The 26,223-nt window shown below is 36.8% G+C and overlaps 1 long non-coding RNA gene and 1 other non-coding gene across 2 annotated transcripts in view; one reads left to right on the forward strand and one right to left on the reverse strand.

The window, feature by feature from the left end:
• LOC134758668 (uncharacterized) overlaps nt 1-24,149 on the reverse strand; it is a 179,332-nt gene extending 155,183 nt beyond the window's left edge. Inside the window, exon 1 of the long non-coding RNA XR_010134104.1 lies at nt 24,055-24,149. This is a non-coding gene — a long non-coding RNA (uncharacterized lncRNA). The remainder of the gene's footprint in view (nt 1-24,054) is intronic.
• LOC115935122 (U6 spliceosomal RNA) lies at nt 8,693-8,798 on the forward strand. The gene has a single exon (XR_004070828.1). It is a non-coding gene; the product is annotated as a U6 spliceosomal RNA (small nuclear RNA).
• Nucleotides 24,150-26,223: the final 2,074 nt, after the last annotated feature.

A 26,223-nucleotide genomic window follows, 5' to 3' on the forward strand; every position in this document is an offset into this window, starting at 1 on the left:
GGAGAGAGAGAATAGACAATACATGAAAGACAATAATAGACATTATCCATGGTCCATCTTTTTGTGTAGGGTGAGCAATGAAGAATATATGGAAATTAGCATGACCAAAATGAAGGTGCAGTGCTGGAAGTATCAGTGGGAAAGTGGATAGGCCTGAAAATGAAGAAGCCCGAATGCAATGTTTAGTCACTGGGCATGAGAGGACAGCGAGCAGGACATTAATGTTTCTGAGTAAGACAATTGCCATAACAGAAATGTATTTAAGAATTTATATTTTAAAAAACAAAATTTAAATAGAATATTGTGTTAATCAGATTTAAATATAACATGATCTGCTCACAAAATTATTCCTTCAATATGTGTCATAAAATATTTGAAAAAGAAAACCTTCTATGTGACATTTTGATTTACCTTTCCTATTATTGTAACCGCAGGACCAACCTATAGTGGGCCTACTCTGTTGATAAGATAATGTCAGGTTACCTTGTAGGTATAACAGAGCCTAAACTGGAAGTTATGTAGCCCCACCACATGGAATAGAAAAAGATTTGACCTCTAACAACACTCAGAACCGAGGATTCCTCCCCACAGAACCAAAAAGGCTGGGACATGATAAATACTGGAATCCTTTCAAAGGTGAGGGATCTTTTGACCCAGAAGATTCAGAATGTATTAGTCCATTCTGACATTGCTATAAAGAACTACCTGACACTGGATAATTTATTTTAAAAAGGAGGTTTGATTGACTTGTGGTTCTATAGGCCGTACAGGAAGCATGGCAGGAGAGACCTCAGGAAACTCACAATCATGGTGGAAAGTGAAGAGGAAGGTGTCACGTCTTACATGGCTGGAGCAGGAGGAAGAGAGAGAAGTGGGTGGTACTACAAACTAAACAACCAGATCTCATGAGAACTCACTCACATCATGAGAACAGCAAAGGGGACGTTTGCTCCATGATCAAATCACCTCCCACTGGACCCCTCCTCCAACATTGAGGATCGCATGAGATTTGGCAGGGACACAAATTCAAACCATATAACATGGCTGAAATCCACCTCAGCATACCTTATTCAAATGGTCAAATCAGACCCTGACAAGCCAACATTCCCAAATTCTTCCCCTTGCCCTCTGACCCTTTAAAACTTACCCAGACCCCAAATTGGGTAGACAGATTTGAGCTGCATCTCTTGTCTCCTTGCTGGCTGGCCTTACAATAAAGCCTTTCTTTTCTCAAAAGCCAGTGCCATCGTATTGGCTTCTATGCTTGTCAGGCAGTGAGCACATTTGCTTGGTAAGATTATATTAAATGACCTAGCCACAGTTATCCAAATTCATGATTTAAAAAGAAACAAAATTAGAACTTTATTATTTTTTTCAAGTGTAGAACTAGTTTTCAATTTCAAAATGCTTCAGGGAAGGGTGTGAATGTTAGTGCTTTTAGGATATTAAAGCAAGTCTAGACTCAGTACTTGAGTCCGTTTTATAAAAATATATACAAAATAAGAAGTGGTTTTACTAGAAGACAATAAAACAGTTTCAGGATGATTTACAATTACTCATTCCCATTCCTGGTATATTTAACACAGAATAGGGATATGGTGTTATTTCCATTGGGTAAAAATATAATAGTGTGAAATAAATATCCACAATCAGAACAATCTATGTTCGTTATAGTATCCTTATTTTGTGTCTTCAAAAAAGTTTGTAGAATACATTTGACAGTCACACTGAAACAAGAAGACATCTAAGATGTCAGATAAGGAAAAACAAAACTAGAAAATGGTTGAATCTTGGCTGAGCGTGGTGGCTCATGCTTGTAATCTCAGCACCTCGGGAGGCAGAGGCAGGGGTATCGCTTGAGGCCAGGAGTTCAAGACCAGCCTGGCCAACATGGCAAAATCCTGTCTCTACTAAAAATTCGTCAGGCATGGTGGCATGTGCCTGTAATCCCAGCTACTCAGGAGGCTGAGGTATGAGAATCGCTTGAACCCGGGAGGCCAAGGTTACAATTAGCTGCAATGGCGCCACTGCATTCCAGTCTGGGGGACACAGCAACGCTCTGCCTCAAAAATAAATAAATAAATAAACAAACAAACAAACTAGAAAATAGTTGAAGCTTTTTCCAATGATTCACCTTTCTTTCAGTTTGAACACTTTCTCTTGATCAGGAGCCTCAGCTTCCTTTTGTATGCATACTGATTCCTATAAATTTGGAGCCAGAAAACTAAGTAACTGGAAATTAAAGATAGTGTAATATAAAAAATAAATTACATTGATTCTACTATATATATTTTATTCTACTTTTGGATGAAAATCTCAAACATTTTTGCCTGCTGTATACAATTATAAATCCTCTCGCAATATTAATTTCATCAAAATTAATCCTCAAAATATGCTTATTATAGTGTAAAACTTACTGTGAGCACACAAGAATGACATTTTTAGTCCCTAAATTATACTACAGTTTATGTTAAATTATTAACATGAAGGCAGTATGTAAATAAAGCAACTTGGCTTAATGCAAATTTCATTATCACTAAAAATGCAGCAGTATTTATGTCTTCCACAGCAAGGAAAAACCAGCTCCTCAACTGAAAAATTTATGTATGAAAACTTTCTTCTCTGAGTAAAAGTTAGGTAATAAAATATGTTTACTTCCAGGATTTCCAAATGCTTTACATAGCAATTGGTGTTGAATATGCCCTCTTCCTGGGCATATAACCCTGATTTATGCCACATAACACACTTATTAGTTGTGTAAAAGTCAATGACATGAATCATGCTAAGAACACAAAAAATTATTGTTTTTTGTGGATATTATGTCCTTATTTTTATTTATGAGGAAAGTAGTACAGAGTTAAGAATTTAAATGGTTTAAATATCTTTGAATACTTAAAAGGAGATATCAAAATGTTAGTAAGCATATATACTTGTAATTTTGGTTTTAAAAATTAACCCTTAAACCACGAACAATTTAGACTTAATCAATTATGTGTTGATTTAATGTAGAATCAGTTAACAATAGAGTTTAAGAATTGAGTCCAGGCCTAGCGCAGTGGCTCGCACCTATAATCCCAGCACTTTGGGAGGCCAAGGTGGGCAGATCACCTGAGGTCTGGAGTTTGAGACCAGGCTGACCAACATGGAGAAACCCTGTCTTTACTAAAAATAAAAAATTAGCCAGTTGTGATGGCACATGCCTGTAATCACAACTACTTGGGAGGTTGAGGTAGGAGAATTGCTCGAACCTGGGAGACAGAGGTTGCGCTAAGCCGAGATCATGCCACTGCACTCCAGCCTGGGCAACAAGAGTGAAACTCCATTTCAAAAAAAAAAAAAAAAAAAAAAAGAAGAATAAGAATTGAGTCCATTAGGATTTAAGATAATTTGCTTAAAAAAGAAAAAAAGAATTGAGTCTAATCATAGAACCATTACTTATTAGCTAGGTGCAATTGGTTAAGTTTCTTAACCTCTTTAAACCATAGCATTCTCAGTTCTAAAATACTATTACTAAAACAACCATCCAACAATACTAAAATTTATATGAAACCACAAAAGACCTCGAACAGCCAAAGTAATCTGAGGGAAAAAAAAATGCTGGGGATACTATACTAACTGATTTCAAAATTACTACAAAGCTATAGTAATCAAAATAGCATCATAGTGGTATAAAAACAGATACATAGACTAATGGAACAAACAGAGTGTCAGAAATAAACCCACATATTTATGGTCAAATGATTTTTGACAAAGGTGCTGAGAGGACACAATGGGGAAAGAACAGTCAGTTTAAAAGTAGTATTGGGAAAACCAGATATCCATATGCAGAAGAATGAAACTGGACTCTCATCTCACACCATATACAAAAATCAACTCAAAATGGATTAAAGACTAAATTTAAGACCTGATGCAGTAAAAACACTGGAAGAAAACAACAAATTTATGACACTGTTTTGGACAACGATCTTTCGAATATAACCCAAAAGGCACAGGTAACAAAAACAAATGCAGACAAATGGGATCATATCAAATTAAGAAGCTTCTACACACCAAAGGAAACAATCAACAAGGTGAAGAGACAACCTACACAGTAGGAGAAAATATTTGCAAATCATTCATTTCATAAGGGGTTAATGCCCAAAATCTATAAGGAACTAAAACAACTCAATAGCAGGAAAACAAATGACCCAATTTAAAAAACAGTAAAGGACTTGAAGAAACGTTTATTAAAAGAAGACACATAAGTGGCCAACGGATATATGAAAAGTCACTCGATGTTACTAATTATCAGAGCAATGCAAATTAAAATCACAGTGAGATATCACCTCATATCTGTTAGAATGGCTATTACCAAAAAGGCAAAAAAAAAGTGTTGGCAAGGATATTGAGAAAGAGATACCTTTGTGCACTTCATGGAAATGTAAATTACTATAGCTATTATAAAGAACAGTATGGAGGTTCCAAAAAAAAAATTACAAATAGCACTACCATATGATCCAGCAATCCCACTACTGGGCGTATATCCAAAGGAAATGAAATCAGTATGTCAAAGAGATATCTGCACTCCATATTTACTGCGACACTATTCACAATAGCCAAGGAACGGTATCCACCTAAGTGTCCATCAACAGATAAATGGAAGAAGAAAATGTGTATATATACACAATGGAATTGTTTTCAGCATTAAAAAGAGGGTTAGTTGCCACAACATGGATAAATCTGGAGGATCTTATGCTACCTGAAATAAGCCAGGCATGTAAAGACAAATACTGCATGATCTCCCTCACCTGGGAAATCTAAAAAAGCTGATTCATACAAATAGAGTAGAATGGTAGTTACCAGAGGCTAAGTGTTGGGAGGGTGGAGGAGTAGGGAGATGTTGATCAAAGAGTATAAAGTTGGCAGGGCACGGTGGTTCACACCTGTAATCCCAGCACTTTGGGAGGCTGAGGCAGAAGTATCACGAGGTCAAGAGATCGAGACCATCCTGGCCAACATGGTGAAACCCTGTCTCTATTAAAAAAACAACAACAACAAAAATCAGCTGGGCATGGTTGTGCACGCCTGTAGTCCCAGCTACTCCGGAGGCTGAGGCAGGAGAATGGCGTGAACCTAGGAGGCGGAGCTTGCAGTAAGCTGAGATCGTGCCACTGCACTCCAGCCTGGGCGACAGAGGGAGACTCTGTCTCAAAAAAAATAAATAAATAAATAAAAAAGGTATAAAGTTTCAGTTAGACAAAAAGAATGAGTTTTCCAGATCTACTGCATAGCATAGTCATCATAGTTCATAATAATGTATATTACATTTCAAATATATGTTAAATATTCATCTTGCTGAAAGAATATATTTTGAATGTTCTGACTACAAGAAAATAAGTATATTAATGTATATTAATTGGCTTAATATAATCATTCCACAATTTATACATATATCTAAACATCACATTGTATCCCATAAGTATATACAATTATTGTCAATTTAAAATTTACACCAAAAAAATTTTAAAACACAAATAGAAGAATTGGCTATATTGGATAAAATACATTACTAAAATTATAAAATTAACACAACTTTTGCTATTTGAAGATCAAATGGTGTTTTCCATTTAAAGCATTTAGCAGTGTCAATCACAAAGTAACAACTCAATAATTAACAACACAGATTTTTGTTTTTATTGCATTATTGTTAATATTATTTTAAAGTTAAAGAGAAAGGGTTCCACAGATTTTTTTCAAAAATCTTCAAATATATATCAAAGAAGCATTAAGTTATTGGGTGCAAGTTTTTTTTTTTAATTTAACCATTATAATATCTCTTGAATTACAATGTTCTTTCTATCTGCAGTGGTACATTTCACCACATCTTAACCCTTGAATATTATGATAGTTATTTAGTTGGATGCTAGTTTTACTAACAATCAGCTCACTCTCTACACAACTACCAAAATGATGTTTTTAAAGAAGAATAAGAGTCCAGACATAATTTTGTAGAGTAATTGTACCCTGCTCTTATCTGCTAAGTAAAACTATAATCTCTTAGAGGGGAGAAAATACAAAATGAAGTCAAACAATAACTCTAAAAAATAGAAATACAAAGGCACACTGGTTAGGAACCCTGGGAGTGGAAAAGCAACATAAGGACAGGGCATCTTACTATCCTTCACTCAAAAGAAGAATGCAACCCTGGCCAATGCCTAGGAGGTTCATTCTCTCTTGGATCAAATATGAGTTCTCTCAGCAATACCAGGCAAGTCCAGTACCGCTGGTAAAGAGGGTTGATCTGGAGCCACACTAAGAATAAATAGCCAGGGGAAGCATGGTCCTTCCCTGAGATGCTAGAGACTACCCTCCCTCACTGAGAGTAGCCAAGTGAACCCGTCACAACAAGCTGCCAGACCTGGAACATGACTTTTGTCCTTATAGGCAAGAAAAGCTTTTTCTTTACCTTGAGGCACTAGGTGATGCAGCATAAAGCAACCCCTCCTGTCCCATTGAGAAGGACCAGCAAAGACCAGGGAGAGCTTCAGCCTCACTAAATAAATCAAGCAGACCAAAACAGCGAGGCAAAACTCTAAAAATGAAACTATCTTTGAAACCACAGCCAAAAAAAAGTGCTGTGGAACTGCATGTTACAACTATACAGGGAGTTGCCTACTATAATAAAATATTTAAATAGGGCCTAGAATCTTCTAATATAATATCTAAATGTTCAGGACATAATAAAAAAAGAAAAAAAAATCTCGACACAGCAAGAACCAGGAATATTATAACTTGAATGAGATAAGCAATTTAATGTTGCTAACACTTAGTGAATCAGATGTTGGAATTATATGGCAAGAATTTCAAAGCAGTCATCAAAAATTTTTCTAGAAGCAATTACAAATCTCCTTGCAACAACAACAAAAAATACTTTCTAATCTCAGCAAAGAGATAGAGGTTATGAAAAAGAACCAAATGTAAATAATAGAACTGAAAGATCTGATATAAAAATCTAAAAAACTTGCTGGATAGGTTCAGTAGTAGGTCACAGATAACAGAGGATAGGATCAGTTAACTTGAAAACAATCAATAGAACTTACACAATTTTCACAACAGAGGGGGAAAAGAGAGAGAGAGAGAGCGCGCGCAAGAGAGAGCATGCACAAGAAAGGATGGAAAAATAGAAGAAATAAAACTGCCCCTACTTGCAGATGTCATGATTGTCTTTGTAGAAAACCCATGGCATCTATAAAACGCTTCTAGAATGAATACATGAGTTCAGCGTACTTGCAAAATACAAGATCAATACACAAAATTCAATCATATTACTTGTATAATACCAATGAACTTCAGTAGTCCAAAATTAAAAACATAATACTATTTATAATCAGTCCAGTGAAAATGAAATACTTAGTGAGGTATATACTTACTGAAACATGTACAGAGTCTATATGTGGAAACTTATTAAATGCTGTTGAAAGAAATCAAAGAAAACCTAAACAAATATAGAAACATAACATGTTCATAGATTTGAAAATTCAACATTGAAAAAAATGTTAATTTTCCCCAGATTGTTCTGTGGGTTTAATGACAATTACTATCAATATTCCAGTAAGAATTTTTTTTTTTGAGACAGAGTCTTGCTCTGTTGCCCAGGCTGGAGTACAGTGACATGATGTTGGCTCAATGCAACCTCTATCTCCCGGGTTCAAGTGATTCTTCTGCCTCAGCCTCCCGAGTAGCTAAGATTACAGGCGCCTGCCACCACACCTGGCTAATTTTTGTATTTTTAGTGGAGACGGGGTTTCACCATATTGGCCAGGATGGTCTCGAACTCCTAACCTCATGATCCACCTGCCTCGGCCTCCCAAAGTGCTGGGGTTACAAGCATGAGCCACCGCACCCGGCACCCAGTAAGAATTTTTACAGCATAGACAAGCTCATTATAAAATATATACAGAATAAAACACAGCTCTAGAATAGCTTTTTAAAAAATCTTTGTACAGAAGAATAAAACAGGTGAAATTACTCTATTTGATATAAAATCTTATTATAAAGTGACAGTAAACAAGGCAGTATGATACTGACAGAGGGATTATAGATTAATGGAACAAAATAGAAAACCCAGAAATACACCTACGTAAATATACTTAACTAATTTTAGACAAAGGTGCAAAAGCAATTCCAAGAAGGAAATATACCCTTTTCAACAAATAGTACTGAAGCAACTGGACATCCATAGGCAAGAAAATAAGCCTTGACCTAAATCTCAAACCTTATACAAAAACTTATTCAAAATCAATCATAGATGTTAGTATAAAAGTATAAAACTTTTAGAAAAAAACATAGGAGACACTCTTTAAAGTCTAAAGCTAGTGAAGAGTTGTTAGACTTGACATTAAGAGATGATCCATAAAAGGCAAAATTGGTAACATGGACCCCATCAAAATTAAAAATTTTTGCTTTGTGAGAGCTTGCATGAAGAGGATGAAAAGACAAGCTACACAGTGGAAGAAAATACAAACCACAGGCTGCTATTTAGAAGACAGAATGAACTCTCCAAACTCAACAATGAAAAACAATTTAATTAGAAAATGGGCACAAAACATGAACAGACACTTCACCTAAGAATATGTACAGATGGCATATATGCACATGAAAAGATATGCAATGTCATCAGCCATTAAGGAAATGCAAATTTAAACCACAGTGAGTGCTTGCTTTAGTAACACATATGCTAAAATACTATGCAACATAGGAGATTAGTATGGCTCCTGCACAAGGATGAAACACAAAGTCATAAAGTGTCCCATATTTTGCATTCCTTTTCTAATGTTTACAGATAGGAAAACTGAGGCTCCAATAAGTAAAATGACTTCTGCAACTAAGAGTCATTTCAGCTTTAAACTATTTCCAATTCCTCTTCCTCTAACAAACAAACAAAAACCACAATGAGGTATCACTAAGTAACTATCAGAATAGATATAATTAAAATACTGATAATGATGTGTAACTATGATTTAATTCTATTTCTATTTCTTTTTTTTTTTTTTTGAGACGGAGTCTCACTCTTTTGCCTAGGCTAGAGTGCAATGGCGCAATATCAGCTCACTGTAACCTCTGCCTCCTGGGTTCAAGCGATTCTCCTGCCTCAGCCTCCCAACTAGCTGGGATTACAGGCACCCACCATGCCCGGCTAAGTTTTGTGTTTTCAGTAGAGACGGGGTTTCCCCATGTTGACCAGGCTGGTCTCGAACACCTGACCCCAGGTGATCCGCCTACCTCGGCTTCTCAAACTGCTGGGATTACAGGCATGAGCCACTGCACCTGGCCATAATTCTATTTCTACAACATTTTGAAATAACATTTTTGAAATGGAGGAAATATTAGTAATTCTCAGAGGTATGGACAGGGGATGATGTTGGGGCAGAGGTGTAGGAACAAGATGAGTGTGGTTATGAAAGCACAACACAAGGGATCTTTGTGGTGTTGGTAAGTATGTTGACTGTAGCCGTATGTAAGCAAACCTGCGTAAGTATAGTAAAATTGCATAAAACTAAATACATGTTCTTACACATGTGAGTGAAAATAAAACTGGGATAATTTGAATAATATTGCTCTCAGTGTCCATCCCCTAATTGTGATATTATACTGCATTTTCTGCAGTATGTTACCATTGGGGTGAAACATTGTAAAGCGTACATAAGATCTACCTGTATTATTTCTTACAACTATATGTGAATCTAAAATTATATCAAAATTTAAAAGTTAAATTTTAAAAATTTTACAATGGAATGGAATATTACTGAGCCTTAAAAAATGAAGGAAATCCTGTCATTTGCTACAACAGGAATGAACCTGGAGGACATTATGTTAACTTAAATAGCCAGACACAGGATCACACATACTGTGTGATCTCACTTATATGTGGAAACTAAGCAGAGAGTAGAATGGTGGTTACCCAGGGCTGAGTGGGGGAAGCGAAAAGATGCTGGTCAAAGGGTACAATTTTCTGTTAGGAGGAGTAAGTTCAGGAGACCTATCATAGAACATGGTGACTACAGTTAATAACAATGTACTGTATTCCCCCAAAATAACTATTACATTTTCAATATATGTATTAAAAGAAAATAAGTAAAGTATAATAATATAGTCATTAGTTAATGATACATTAAAATATATTTCAATTGAAAGAGAGAGAGACATAAAGACAGATTAATAGTCTTGTCATTAATAGCTCAGCACTATTTTCAGTGGATCTCTGGCATACACAGCAGTTCTCTACCTTTTAACACATCATAAAACATTTAGAAAATGATATTTATGGGCCACATGAAAGTATACAGAAAGTTACAGCCTAAGGCAACCAGCCATTCTCCTCTAGAAACCTCAATTCCCACCCATCGCAGACTGAAGAGATTACTATCTAACATACTTGTAATTTTGCATAGCCTGAGAAGTTCTCATATAGGCTGAAATTTAAGATCTTTATTTTCTCTCTGGATGAGAAGCTCTCTACATCTGTGGTCTTCCTACAAGTCCAGCTATACTTTCTTCTTTCTATTTTATGCCTCATACTGGGAGCTCAAATCATAAGAATTTCTTGTAGTTCTCCAACCCATTAAGCCTCTTGAGTCCTCTCTATTTCTATGCATATTAATTCCTGCCTGGAAGTCTCCTCCTGCCTAGTTCATCTAGCACATCACTTTCATCTCTCTGCTAATGGGATGATGAAAAGTTTTAAAGAGTAAAGTTATGCTTCAAGTCTATGCTTAAACATAATTTCATTTGTCAGATCAGTGTTTTATACAAACTTCAAATTTAACAAATTAGGAAAAGAGGAAGACAAATTGTCCCTGTTTGCAGATGACATGATTGTATATTTAGAAAACCCCATCGTCTCAGCCCAAAATCTCCTTAAGCTGATAAGCAACTTCAGCAAAGTCTCAGGATACAAAATCAATGTGCAAAAATCACAAGCACTTATACACCAATAACAGACAAACAGAGCCAAATCATGAGTGAACTCCCATTCACGATTGCTTCAAAGAGAATAAAATACCTAGGAATCCAGCTTACAAAGGATGTGAAGGAACCTTCAAGGAGAACTACAAACCACTGCTCAATGAAATAAAGGAGGACACAAACAAATGGAAGAACATTCCATGCTCATAGGTAGGAAGAGTTAATACCGTGAAAATGGCCATACTGCCCAAGGTAATTTATAGATTTAATGCCATCCCCATCAAGCTACCAATGACTTTCTTCACAGAATTGGAAAAAACTACTTTAAAGTTCATATGGAACCAAAAAAGAGCCCGCATTGCCAAGTCAATCCTAAGCCAAAAGAACAAAGCTGGCGGCATCATGCTACCTGACTTCAAACTATACTATAAGGCTACAGTAACCAAAACAGCATGGTACTGGTACCAAAACAGAGATATAGACCAACGGAACAGAACAGAGCCCTCAGAAATAATACCACACATCTATAACCATCTGATGTTTGACAAACCTGACAAAAACAAGAAATGGGGAAAGGATTCCCTATTGAATAAATGGTGCTGGGAAAACTGGCTAGCCATGTGTAGAAAGCTGAAATTGGATCCCTTCCTTACACCTTATACAAAAATTAATTCAAGATGGATTAAAGATTTAAATGTTAGACCTAAAACCATAAAAACCCTAGAAGAAAACCTAGGCAATACCATTCAGGCCATAGGAATGGGCAAGGACTTCATGACTAGAGCACCAAAAGCAATGGCAACAAAAGCCAAAATTGACAAATGGGATCTAGTTAAACTAAAGAGCTTCTGCACAGCAAAAGAAACTACCATCAGAGTGAACAGGCAACCTACAGAATCGGAGAAAATTTTTGCAACCTACTCATCTGACAAAGGGCTAATATCCAGAATCTACAAAGAACTTAAACAAATTTACAAGAAAAAAACAAACAACCCCATCAAAAAGTGGATGAAGGATATGAACAGACACTTCTCAAAAGAAGACATTTATGCAGTCAACAGGCACATGAAAAAATGCTCATCATCACTGGCCATTAGAGAAATGCAAATCAAAACCACAACGAGATACCATCTCATGCCAATTAGAATGGCGATCATTAAAAAGTCAGGAAACAACAGGTGCTGGAGAGGATGTGGAGAAATAGAAACACTTTTACACTGTTGGTGGGAACTGTAAACTGGTTCAACTATTGTGGAAGACAGTGTGGCAATTCCTCAAGGATCTAGAACTAGAAATACCATTTGACCCAGCCATCCTATCACTGGGTATATACCCAAAGGATTATAAATCATGCTGCTATAAAGACACATGCACACGTATGTTTATTGTGGCACTATGCACAATAGCAAAGACTTAGAACCAACCCAAATGTCCATCAATGATAGACTGGATTAAGAAAATGTGGCACATAGACACCATGGAATACAATGCAGCCATAAAAAGGATGAGTTCGTGTCCTTTGTAGAGACATGGATGAAGCTGGAAACCATCATTCTGAGCAAACTGTTGCAAGGACAAAAAACCAAACACCACATGTTCTCACTCATAGGTGGGAATTGAACAATGAGAACACTTGGACACAGGAAGGGGAACATCACACGCTGGGGCCTGTCGTGGGGTGGGGGGAGGAGGGAGGGATAGCATTAGGAGATATACCTAATGTAAATGACGAGTTAATAGGTGCAGCACACCAACATGGAACATGTATACAAATGTAACAAACCTGCACGTTGTGCACATGTACCCTAGAACTTAAAGTATAATAAAAAAAATTTTTTTCCACTGTATTCATTTATTTACTTGACAATATCCTGACTGAACTGCAACACTCTTGGATGAAAGAAATACATATTTTTAATCTTTTTTATCAGGATTTATAAGATATAGTAGACAGTCAATACATATTTGTTAAATAAATTCATAAATACTTGGAATGTATCCAGAAGGATAACATCTTTATAATATTTTTGTTTAATATGTAGACCTCTTCATTACTGAATGAGAATTATAAATTGTCTCCACAGAAAATAATGCTTTCATGTAAAATTTGCACACAATTACCTCATTCACGGATTCTCCATTTTATCACCTAATGGGCCACCAACTGCTCAAGACTAGACTGTACAAAAAGATCTCCTAAAATGGAAACTGGTTTTCAGTCTGTTGGACAAACTACTAGTATGATTTGATATTTACAGATATTTTTACCATGTACTAGTAATGAATAAACTAATACTTTCAGAATTTAGTGGTTGTTTTGCACTTAATGTATGAAGATAACATCGTACCAAATTATGCATTATGCATTGAGGAAAACGAAGTCAACCAATATCCAATAAATTAAAAATGTTTCATATTCCGAAATAATCCAATATGTTACATTTTGAATGTGCAAACTGTCAAAATATTGTCTCAAGGTGTTTCTTTTATCTCAGATTGATTTTACTCATTCTTATGCTCTGAATATTTTGTTTTCAATATACTAAAAAAGGATAGTACACCATTATTTTTCATTTTAATCATGTGTATGCCTATGTCATGAGCTGGATATAAAAGACACTTTAAGAATTACTAGAAGATGTTACAAAAGTAATTTGAACATCATTGAAATTTATTTCTACTTTTGATATCAAAGGCCCAGTTGTAAGTATCTCATTTTCGCTTCATATTTATGAGGCAACTGTGGACAAATTTCAGTTCTTCACCCACAATATTAAAAGATTTAGATGAAAGATCTCATTTTTCTCCATGGTTATTTGTTCATTAAATTTTTACTAGTTGATTTTACTTTTCAGAGCAGTTTTAAATGTGAAGAAAAATGAAATAGAAAGTACAGAGTTCCCATATACCCCCTGATATCTCCCGTCATACATAGTTTCTCCTATTATTAACGTTTAGTATTAGTGTAGTACATTTGGTACAATTGATGGGCTAATATTCATGGTAGTTACTAATCAAAATCCATAGTTTATATTAGAATTCACTCTGTGTTGTCAACTCATGGGTTTTGGCAAATGTGTGATACATAGTCACCATTACAGTATTATACAGAATAGTTTCACTGCCTTAAAAATCCTCTGTACTTCACCTGTTAACCTCTCCTTTCCTTTCACCTCAACCCTTAGAAACCATTGATCTTTTTACTGCCCTCCATAGTTTTATTGTTCCACAACGTCATAAGTTTGGAATCATATAGTATGCAGCCTCTTCAGATTGACTACTTTTTTTTTTTTTTTTGAGACGGAGTTTCACTCTTGTTGCCCAGGCTGGAGTGCAAAGTTGCGGTCTCAGCTCACTGCAACCTCCGCCTCCTGGGTTCAAGTGATTCTCCTGCCTCAGCTTCACAAGTAACTAAGATTACAGGCACTCACCACCATGCCTGGTCTAATTTTTGTATTTTTAGTAGAGATGGGGTTTCACCATTTTGGCCAGGCTGGTCTCAAACTCCTGACCTCAGCTGATCTGCCCACCTTGGCCTCCCAAAATGCTGGGATTGCAGGCATGAGCCACAGCACCCTGCAGATTGACTACTTTCAATTATTAATTTGCTTATATGGTTTCTTAATTTCTTTCAATGGCTTGATAGCTCGTTGACATGTATTGCTAAATAATATTTCATTATATAGATATACCACAGTTTGTTTATCCATTATTTGTGTCTTTCACAAAGCACAAACTTTTCATTTTCATGAAGTTCATCTTATAATTTTTCCTTTAATTGATGATACTTTTGGTGGTGTACTTACAAAGTCATCTCCAAACCCAAGATCCTCTATATGTTCTCCTATTTTGTTCTCTAGGAGTTTTATAGTTTTGCATTTTACTTTTAGGTATATGATTCATTTTGAGTTAATTTTTGTGAAAAGTATAGGGTTTGTGTCTAGATTTATTCTTCTGCATAAGGATATCCAGTTGTTTAACCATCATTTGTTGAAAAGATTATCCTTTTTCTAGTGAATTACTTATGCTTTTTTGTCAAAGATCAACTGACTATATAATTGCATGGGTCTATTAATGGACTCTCTATTTTATTCTGTGGCTCTATTTGCCTATTTTTTCACTAATACCCCTCTGACTTGAATACCATAGCTTTACAGTAAGTCTTGAAGTCTGGTTGTGTTAGTCTTTTCACTGTTCTTAGTTGTCTATTCTAAGTCCTCTCCCGTTTCATATAAACTTTAGAATGAGTTTGTGGGATCCAAAAAATAACTTGCTGTGATTTGTTCATTTGATTTTTGGTATGATTAACCCCTTAGATTTTATTCTATTTTTTTAATCTTCAATTTTAAAACTATCACTATACAAAGATCCAAATTATTTTCTCCAATACAGGACTAATCTTAACCTTTAAGCAGTTCTTTTTATATATTGAGGCCACAATTTGTTTTGAACATCAATTAAATATACTGCCTAATAATTTATTTTCTATTACCTCCAGCCTAAAATAAAGAATAACATTTTGTCTTCTTTGTTTAATAAATCAGTATTAAAATTGGAACTGGGTTGAAAAGAATTCACAAAGAAACAAACAACAACAAAACATCTTCACAGTAGGAAATAGTAATATGGCAGAGACGGAAGCAGACTCCATCAAAAAATCCTTGAAGTTTTTTTTCTTTGTTTTGTTTTGTTTTGAGACAGATTCTCATTCTGTCACCAGGCTGGAGTGCAATGGCATGATCTTGGCTCACTGCAACCTCTGCCTCCCAGGTTCAAATGATTCTCCTGCCTCAGCCTCCTGAGTAGCTGGGATTACAGGCGCCCGCCACCACGCCTGGTCTAATTTTTGTATTTTTAGTAGAGATGGGGTTTCATCATGTTGGCCAGGCTGGTCTCAAACTCTTGACCTCGTGATCTGCCCGTCTCAGCCTCCCAAAGTGCTAGGATTACAGGCGTGAGCCATCGCCTTCGGCCAATCCTTGAAGTTTTTATTATTTATTTGAATTTAATTTATTTTTATAGACACTGATTAATTTATATACAAATTTTAAAGCATGTTATTAATCAGGACATAAAACCAAGACTAGAAAATGAAACTAGAAGCATTCACATTATCATTTCAGTTAATTAGGTACCCATCCACTGTGGTGTCAAGTTAATTGTGTGAAGGTCTACAAAAATATTTATGGGGTTGTAAAATGTTAGGAGACTAATAATATATCTAAATTTCTGACATAGTATATATCTTTTAAGACTATAGAAAATATTGACTCAGTATATATGTTTTGTGCTTGGGTTTGTATTCAATCTTAAATAAGTTATTGCAATAAAAGTCACCTTTACAAAAAAAGTTTCAAGTTACTTATTCTAAGCAATGTTTTATACAGCAAACTCTCAATATTTTGTTGCCTTTGGATTGCCTGGGGAGTTCATATGCAGAACATTTTACCTGTATTGGAAATCATATTTAGATCAATGCACTTGTGAAATACATACTTATTGATTTTCTTTTTTTTTAGGTTGACAAAAGTAGTAATTTATACTGACTACAAGCTCAGGGCCCTTTCCTTCCATTACCTTATCTTATTCTCCTAACATCCACATGGAGTGGGTGGTACAAATGGAGTTGCACCTGCTTCACCCATGAGGAAATAAAAGAAGAAGAACCATAAATAAATTGCCCAAGTTCAGACTAGCAGTTATCTGAATTAAACCAAAGTAAATGTGATTCCAAGTAGAATGTTTTTTCTATAACACCATAACCAGAGATGAAGAAAGAATAAAGAAGGGCCGGGCACAGCAGCTCACATCTGTAATCCCAGCACTTTGGAAGGCAGAGGTGTGCGGATCACCTGAGGTCAGGAGTTCCAGATCAGCCTGGGCAACATTGTGAAAGCCTGTCTCTACTAAAAATACAAAATTAGCTGGGCATGGTGGCACGAGCCTGTAGTCCCAGCTACTTGGGACGCTGAGTCAGGAGAGTCCCTTGAATCTGGGAGGCAGACAGCTGAGATCACGCCATTGCACTCCAGCCTGGGCAACAAGAGTGAAACTGCATCTCAATAAATGAATAAATAAATAATAAAACTCTGAGCTGGGCACGGTGGCTCATGCCTGTAATCCCAGCACTTTGGAAGGCCAAGGCAGGTGGATTGCTTGAGGTCAGGAGTTGAAGACCAACCTGATCAACACAGTGAAACCCCATCTCTACTAAAAATATATATAAAAAAAAAATTAGCTGGGTGTGGTGACAGGCACCTGTAATCCCAGCTACTCAGGAGGCTGAGGCAGGAGAATCCCTTGAACCCAGGAGGCAGAGGTGCAGATCGTGCCACTGCACTCCAGCCTGGGTAACAGAGCAAGACTCTGTCTCAAAAAAAAAAAAAAAAAAAAAAAAAAAAAAAAAAAAAAACAGAAAAACTTTGAAGGGAGAAAGTCTTCTGTGGTTTTTGCTTCTCTTTAAAGCAGAGAAGTGCTAGCATATATTTGACAATGTGTTTACTATGAATACTCTTAATTTATCTATCTATATATACACACTTAAATAGGCTACAAATAACATCAGAATTAATTGATATTCTTCATATGGTTTGGGTCTATGTCCATGCCCAAATGTCATGTTGAATTATAATATCCAGTTTTGGAGATGGGGCCTGCTAGAAGGTGATTGCATCCTGGGGTGGATTTCTCATGAATGGTTTAGCATCACGACCCTTTGGTGCCATTCTCATGATAGTGAGTGAGTTCTCAGGAGATCTGGTCATTTAAAAGTTTGTAGCACTTCCCACTTCGCTCTCTTTTGCTCCTGCTCCTGCTCTAGCCATGTGAAGTGCCTGCACCCCTTTCACCTTCTGCCATAATTGTAAGTTTCCTGAGGCCTCCCCAGAAGCCAAGGAGATGCCAGCACTATGCTTTCTGTACAGCCTGCAGAACTGTGAGCCAATTAAACCTCTTTTCTTTATTAATTCCCCAGTCCCAGATATCCTTATAGCAATGTGAGATGGTACCAGTATAACTCTCTTTACTTCTCTACAGAAGTCCACAGGGGAAAAAATACTTTCCTTCTCTCAGGCGGGTTCAAAAAGATAATATTCTGCATTGGTGGTAACCAGATATACTTTTTTGTGAATATTTATTAATTCTAGTGACATTCTCAACAGGAGATTTGCTATTTTTGTATGATCAGCTAAGCATTCATGTTCAATATAATGTTATTGGAAGCCCTCAGGGTACATGCCATTGGAAAAATATCAACCTGGGTTGCAGTGTGTATTAGTCTGTTCTCACACTGCTAATAAAGACATACCTGGGACTGGATAATTTATAAAGAAAAAGAAGTTTAATGGACTCACAGTTTCACATGGCTGGAGAGGCCTCACAATCATGGCAGAAGGCGAGGAGGAGCAAAGTCATGTCTTACGTGGCAGCAGGCAAGAGAGAATGAGAACCAAGCAAAAGAGGAAAACCCTTGATATGGTTTGGCTGTGTCCCCACCAAAATCTCAACTTGAATTGTACCTCCCAGAATTCCCAGTGTTGTGGGAGGTACCCAGGCGGAGGTAATTGAATCATGGGGACTGGTCTTTCCCATGCTATTCTCATGATAGTAACTAAGTCTCACAAGATCTGATGGGTTTATCAGGAGTTTCGATTTTTGGTTTTTCCTCATTTTTCTCATTTTCTCACCTTCTACGATGACTATGAGACCTCTCCAGCCATGTGGAATTGTAAGTTAAGTTAAACTTCCTTTTCTTCCCAGTCTCGGGTATGTCTTTATCAGCAGCATAAAAACAGAATAATACAGTAAATTGGTACCAGTAGAGTGATGTGTTGCTGAAAAGATACCCGAAAATGTGGAAACGACTTTGGAACTGGATAACAGACTGAGGATGGAACAGCTTGGAGGGCTCAGAAGAAGACAGAAAAATGTGGGAAAGTTTGGAAGCTCCTAGAGATTTGTTGAATGGCTTTGACAGAAATGGTGATAGTGATATGAACAATAAGGGCCAGGCTGAGGTGGTCTCAGATGGAGATGAGGAACTTGCTGGGGACTGGAGCAAAGGTGACTCTTGTTGTGTTTTAGCAAAGAGACGGGTGGCATTTTGCCCCTGCCCTAGAAATTTGTGGAACTTTGAACTTAAGAGCAATGATTTAGGGTACCTGGTGGAAGAAATTTCTAAGCAACAAAGCATTCAAGAGGTGACTTTGGTACTGTTAAAGGCATTTAGTTTTACAGGGGAAGCAGAGCATAAAAGTTTGGAACATTTGCAGCCTGACTATGTGATAGAAAAGAAAAACCCATCTTCTGGGGAGAAATTCAAGCCATCTGCAGAAATTTGCATAAGTAGCAAGGAGCCTAATGTTAATCTCCAAGACCATGGGAAAATGTAACCAGGCCATGTCAGAGACCTTCATGGCAGCCCCTGCCATCACAGGCCTGGAGGCCTAGGAGGAAAAAGTGGTTTTGTGGGCTGGGCCCAGGGTCCCCATGCTGTGTGCAGCCTAGGGATTTGGTGCCCTGTGTCCCAGCTGCTCCAGCCATGGTTGAAAGGGGCCAACATAGAACTTGGGCTGTGGCTTCAGAGGGTGGAAGCTCCAAGCCTTGGCAGCTTCCAAGTGGTGCTGAGCCTGTGGGTACATAGAAGTCAAGAATTGAGGTTTGGGAACCTCCACTTAGGTTTCAAAGATGTATAGAAATGCCTGGATGCCCAGGCAAAAGTTTACTGCAGGAGCAGGGCCCTCATGGAGAACCTCTGCTAGCGCAGTGTGGAAGGGAAATGTGGGGTCAGAGCCCCCACAGAGAATCCCTACTGGAGCACTGCCTAGTGGAGCTGTGAGAAGAGAGCCACTGTCCTTCAGACCCCAGAATGGTAGACCCACCAACAGCTTGCACCAATGCACCCGGAAAAGCCACAAACACTTAATGCCAGCCTATTAAGGCAGCCAGGAGGGAGGCTGTACCATGCAAAACCAAAGGGATGGAGCTGCCCAAGACCATGGGAACCCACCTCTTGCATCAGTGTGACCTGGATGTGAGACCTACAGTCAAAGGAGATCATTTTGGAGCTTTAAAATTTGACTGCTGCACTGGATTTCAGACTTGCATGGGCCCTGTAACCACTTTGTTTTGGCCAATTTCTCCCATTTGGAATGGCTGAATTTACCCAATACCTGTACCCCCATCGTATCTAGAGAGTAACCAGCTTGCTTTTGATTTTACAGGCTCATAGGTGGAAGAGACTTGCCTTGTCTCGGATGAGACTTTGGACTGTGGACTTTGAGTTCATGCTGAAATGAGTGAAAGACTTTGGGGGACTGTTGCAAAGGCATGATTGGTTTTGAAAAGTGAGGAGATGAGATTTGGAGGGGTTAGAGGTGGAATTATATGGTTTGGCTGTGTCCCTACTAAAACCTCAACTTAAATTATATCTCCCAGAATTCCTACATGTTGTGGGAGGGATCCAGGGGGAGGTAATTGAATCATGGGGGCTGGTCTTTCCCATGCCAATCTTGCAATAGTGAATAAGTCTTACAAGATCTGATGGGTTTGTCAGGGGTTTCCACTTTTGCTTCTTCCTCATTTTCTCTTGCTGCCACCATGTAAGATGTGCCTTTCACCCTCTGCTATGATTATGAGACCTCCCCAACCATGTAGAACTGTAAGTCAAATTAAACCTCCTTTTCTTCCCAGTCTCAGGTATGTCTTTATCAGCAGCATAAAAACGGACTAATACACTGCTTATAAAACCATCAAATCTCATGAGACTTATTGACTACTGGGAGAACAGTATGGAGGAAACCACGCTCATGATTCAATTAACTTCCAATCAGGTCCCTCCCACAACACATAGGAATTATGGGAGCTACAATTCAAGATGAGGTTTGGGTGGGGACACAGACAAACCATATCAGAGAAATATGCTGCAATGTCATAGGGATCCTGTAATCATGTTGAGTCAACACCTTTAGTAAAAAATTCTCACATTATTAGGGAGATGGCACTATATATACATAAAAGCTTCTGAAAAGCCAAATTGTTGAATTTTTACTTATCTCTTTCGTATCAAAGATAGCATTTTATCATGTGCCTAATTTAGAATAATATGTTGAATCCCTAAATGTTCCATGTAATCAGCTTTCCTCTGGAATTAATACCTTGAAATCTATTTTTTTAAGATGCTACATAGTGTTCTATCAGTGCTAGTACCTAACCTGTCAATTCTTATCCAATCAGGTGTATAATAAATTTCTTCTGTATGCCATAGTTCATTAGGGTTCTGCTAGATCATTGTACCTTTTTGCCACTCATATATAAAGGATATTAATATCATACGGCTGAGCATTTGAATGAAAGCAGGATGAACCCCCAATAAACCTGAGCTGATAATGATCAGGAGAGAAGAGATTAGTCCCTTTTTATCTTCTGATAGAACAGAGAGAAAACACTAGAGACAGCTTTTGATTGGCCTTGCTAACAAATAAGGAGCAGTGGCATCCATGCTGGACTCCCAAGCAGCAGCAGTCCATGGGCAGCCCTCAATGTTGCCCTTCCACTAACCCAGGCTCACATCCTTCGTGGTTGGTGTGCCTGTTCTGTCAATCCCAGTCCTGGATTATCCCAATCTTGTTTCCTTCCACCACTTCTGCTCTGGCCCCTAAATGGTATTAGACCAAATGCAGAAATGACTGGTCAGACTTCCACTGGATTCTTTTGTACTCCTGTGCAATTATTTCATATATCATCTGCTAATTTCACACCGTAGTGATTTCCCAGAACAACTGCTTCCTTGAGTCTCTGGTCTTACTCTCATTTTAGTCCTCTGTCTGAGCTAATGCCTTTAAAATCCATCTGGAGAAAACTTCCAAGTTTCTCTCACTTCTATCCATCATAATTTTGTTTCTATATTTACCTTTCCCTTTGGACAGAGAAAGATTCCTCATGTTGTTTAAAGCTACCTCACTTGTAATAAACACTGATTTATTCCTCTCTCCCTTCTTAGATAACTTGTTTTCTCATCACTCCTTCCGTTTTAATTAGTAAAGTTCCTTTCTCTTCGGCATGCAGAGGTCTCTCCTAACTTAATAGCAACAATGAAACCCCTCACTTAATTTACTTGTCTTTTCTATTTAACTATCTTATTTTATTATAAAATGCCTGAAATAGCCACATGGTAGAGCTTATTGGGCCTGGACCATAGATCTAAAATTTGAAAAGCCTAAGTTTAAGAATTTATATCATTAATGTAATTATGTTTGCAAATAGTTTTTGAGAAGGAAGAAGAAAATGTTTATATGTGTAAATATAAACACATACACATTTATACACATATCTTCATACATGTATATGTGTAAACATATACAAGTGTAAACACATGCACATTTATACACATATAAACATTTTCTTCTTCCTTCTCCTCTTCTTAATCTTTGTTCTTCTTCCCAATCTCCCTTGTTCATAAGAAGTGATGTATAAACGCTCATTAATCCATTAATTGGCATCAAAATACTATAAAACTTTTTCTCAATTGGACAGTGTGGCTGCTAGTTAGAAGAAAATGACTCTCAGAGGAGCAAACTCCACTCCTACTCTAGCCAGATGGTATGGCAATGAGGTGATGGGTTCCTTTTCTCCTGGGTGGAAGAAAGGACTGCACATATGAACATGATGCAAAGCAAATAATCTAGAGGTGACTGAAGCATGACATCACAGTGAGCCTATAAAGCCACATATAAAGTTTGCTCAATGGGGCAAAGTCTTTATTAATACAATTATAATTTAATAAATATAACATTGTTTTATTACTCTTTTGATTATCATTTACTGATGGTATCTGGAACACGGAATTTGACATATGAACACTCAATATACATATGACAAAGACAAAAGTACAAGGAAGAAAATGAAGAAATAACACTGGCATGATGCCAATGATATGGGAATTTATTATCAGAGTCAATAAGTCAATTCTCTTTATCTTTAGGACCTGAACTTGGATAATATTCAGGTTCATAGACAGATGCAACATTTACTATGTTATTCAAAGTGGGAAATTTTATGAGCAAAAGTAGCAAAAGATTTAAACAAAAACTGTGTTATAAAAATTGTCACTCAACTTAGAGCATTAGTGCTAACTGTGCAGGCACTAAGAACATAGGAGCCTGTTGATATTTTTCTCATCTTTTACTGCAGATTTAAAAGTAAAATATTCAAACATTCAAATAACAACAATAAGTAAGTTCCAATATTTACTAGTCAGTTTCTAGCATGTAGTAAACCATAGAGACCCTACTAGCTGAATAACTTGGAATGGACTACTTTCCTGCTCTACCAACAAGGGCCTTGTTAGTGTGGCTATTCACAAAGATGGGGAATATATTTTTCTTTTCAATTTATATTTTTAAATATGCACATATGCCAGACACTGAGCTATATCCTAGAGATATACTCAATAAGGCAGAATCTGCCCTTGAAGATTTACAGTGGTGCAGAATATGAGACAGGCTATTCTTCAGTTTCAGTCTTATGCACTAATATATACATATACATTTTAAAAATTATCTCATTTAAATTATTCATCACATCATTTCCCTCCATTGCTGCAGAAAATTAATCAAAGAGATTGAGGAAGAGAGAAACAGATTTAAAGCCAGATTTTATTAGATACCACTTAAAAATTATTAAAATATTGATTTACTCATCATTAAAAATACCTCTTTCCAGGAAATCCAAAGTCTTGCACTGTAACAAAGGAATTGCCTCATCTGTCAGTCAATTACACTCAACTCATTGAGAACATATGCCAATCATATCCCCATGCATATCAATCAATCAATCAGCTAAAAAGTAACTGTACAGTGCATACAATGTAGGCAAAATGCCAAAACTCTCTTTTTTTATTGGCATTATTGGAGGTATTTGAATTTTTAAATGGAAAGTTACCAGTATGTAACCCTTTGTTGGAATGTTAGCTGTCAGCCATCATGAAACAAATACAGCACAAGAGCTAGAAAGACCATACTGTTATCATAATCTCCATTAAAAGCAAAATGATAGTTCCTTCAGCATTGAATCATTACCTTATATGACTTACAGTCAGTAAACTCTACTCACCAATATAATATTTCATGTATCTCCAGGCTTTTGTTGAAAGCCTTGTAACTGCGATGTCCTATCCATCTTACCCTGAAAATGTTAATTATGAAATTAGAGCTTATAAAGCTATGCCTGCCAGTAGAGTCATGTGATATCATGATGTCACATACCAGTAACTGAGCTTTGGTGTTTATGACTCATACAAGTAATCCATAATAAATCAGGCAGGCAGGGCTATTTGTGAGTCATTTAGCTATAAGATTTCCTTCTTGCTTGCTGAATGTTCCTGAAGAATTTGCATCTCATATATGTTGTACATGGTTCACATTAATAAATTCATTGATTTAAAAATCTATGTTGCTAAGCAAAACCTTATATCAATCAGTGGTTGATTGAACTTGAGGACTGAGTTCCTTTTTTCCTTTTAAATATATACAATAAAGGAAAGCAATAATATTAGTCCCAGAAAAATTTGTAGTCTTTCCTTAAAATTGTGAATAACAACAGAAGTAAACCTGAATTATAAGAAGATATAAATTTTAATCTGAATTAGAATGTATCAATCATGTTCTAGAAACATATTATTCTGGAAGATGAGATAAATGGATCACTACAGGAACTTGTAATAGCCAACTTAATACTTGGCAATGTTACTTCATTCAAACATTCCATTGACCTCATACACAATACATGATTTTTCTTTAAGTACAGACTGCTCACCTAGATTTACCAACAGATTTAGATCTATTATTTATTCAAAGAAAACACAACGACCACAAAGATTACATGAAATTATTTTAATTCTACTGTTCTCTGTGATCTTTCTGTAAGACTAAACAATAAGTCAATAAAATTTGTCTGTGGTAAAACAAGGTTAATAATATGGCACTGCCTAATAGAAATGCTTGAGAACTAGCTAACTACTTGCCTTAAAGTACACATAATATTTTAAATAAAAAGACTATGACCTTAATGTAGTTTAGAAACCACAGGAAAAGTACTAGCTACATATATTTATACATAATTATTAAGATCATTATCTTCTATCCTGTCTTACTTGACAAGGGATTGAAGAAGGAAAATTCAATTCCACTATGCAATTTTTGTGATATTAGATTGGCAAAATTCTAACACTCAAGACAACTCTGTCCTTGGTGCTTCACTAGTGCCTCCTTCCTCAATCTTCAGCACTGCTGAGATATGCTTTTTCCTTTCGCCACTTACTTTCAAAAGCCAAGAGTCTGAGTCATTGCAGTAGGACTCGTGGTAAGGGCTGAATATGTATTGTGATTTTAGGGGGTTGAAAAGTCCTGCTGTCAGAATTCTGTACCTTTACAGTGCCATAAATGCTAGCATCCAGGTCACCTCTGTGAATCAAGCCCTCTCTCTAACTGGCTTCTGGTAAAATGCATGCAAGTTGATATGGTGAAGATGAGGCACCTGGAGAAAAAGTACTCATTAGCACACACCTCAACCACACCTTTGAAAAAAGAGCAGAAGCTTGAGTGCACATAATACAGAAGAACTACAATTGGATGACCTGTGCTTGGAGCGCCACTTAGGGAAGGCAAGACAGATAAGGCAAAAATGAGGTTGGCTATTGGCATGATAGGGAGGAACTAAACCATTCAGATAAGGCCCTGGAAAGAGAACTGCCTGGGAAGTTGACTGGAGAATTGTGGCCAACTCATATACCACACGTCTAAGTCAAGTTCTCACTTCTAAAGGGTGTAAAGCTCACCCAGGAATCTCTTAATTAGAATGCATGTAATTGAATTCCAACAAAGAAAGGGTGATGCCATTTGAATAGGAATCAGTGTAAACTGACTTAGGTAGCAAATGTCACAGCATTTTTAGGATTCTTTCAGGCATTTATAATGCTCTTGAGTTTTACATAGTTAAACTTAATATATAAATATGAAGATGAAACTAATTTGCTCTAAATTATTATTTTATAAGTTAAAAGTAAACTACATCAAACACAGCAAAAATTAAATAATAATAGAAGTGGATGAATTCAGGACAAAGCAGGTCAAAAGAGATAAGGTGACCTAGTACTACAGAGTCAAGCAGACCAGGAATTGAATCCTAGTAACTCACCCTACTTGAAGTCTTAGTTTACTAACCTGTAAAATAGGTAAAATAAGATCTACCCATTAGGGTTATACATGAATTGACTAGCAAAGT

This window comes from Gorilla gorilla, chromosome 5 (genome assembly GCF_029281585.2).
Source record: "Gorilla gorilla gorilla isolate KB3781 chromosome 5, NHGRI_mGorGor1-v2.1_pri, whole genome shotgun sequence".
Lineage (NCBI taxonomy): Eukaryota > Metazoa > Chordata > Mammalia > Primates > Hominidae > Gorilla > Gorilla gorilla.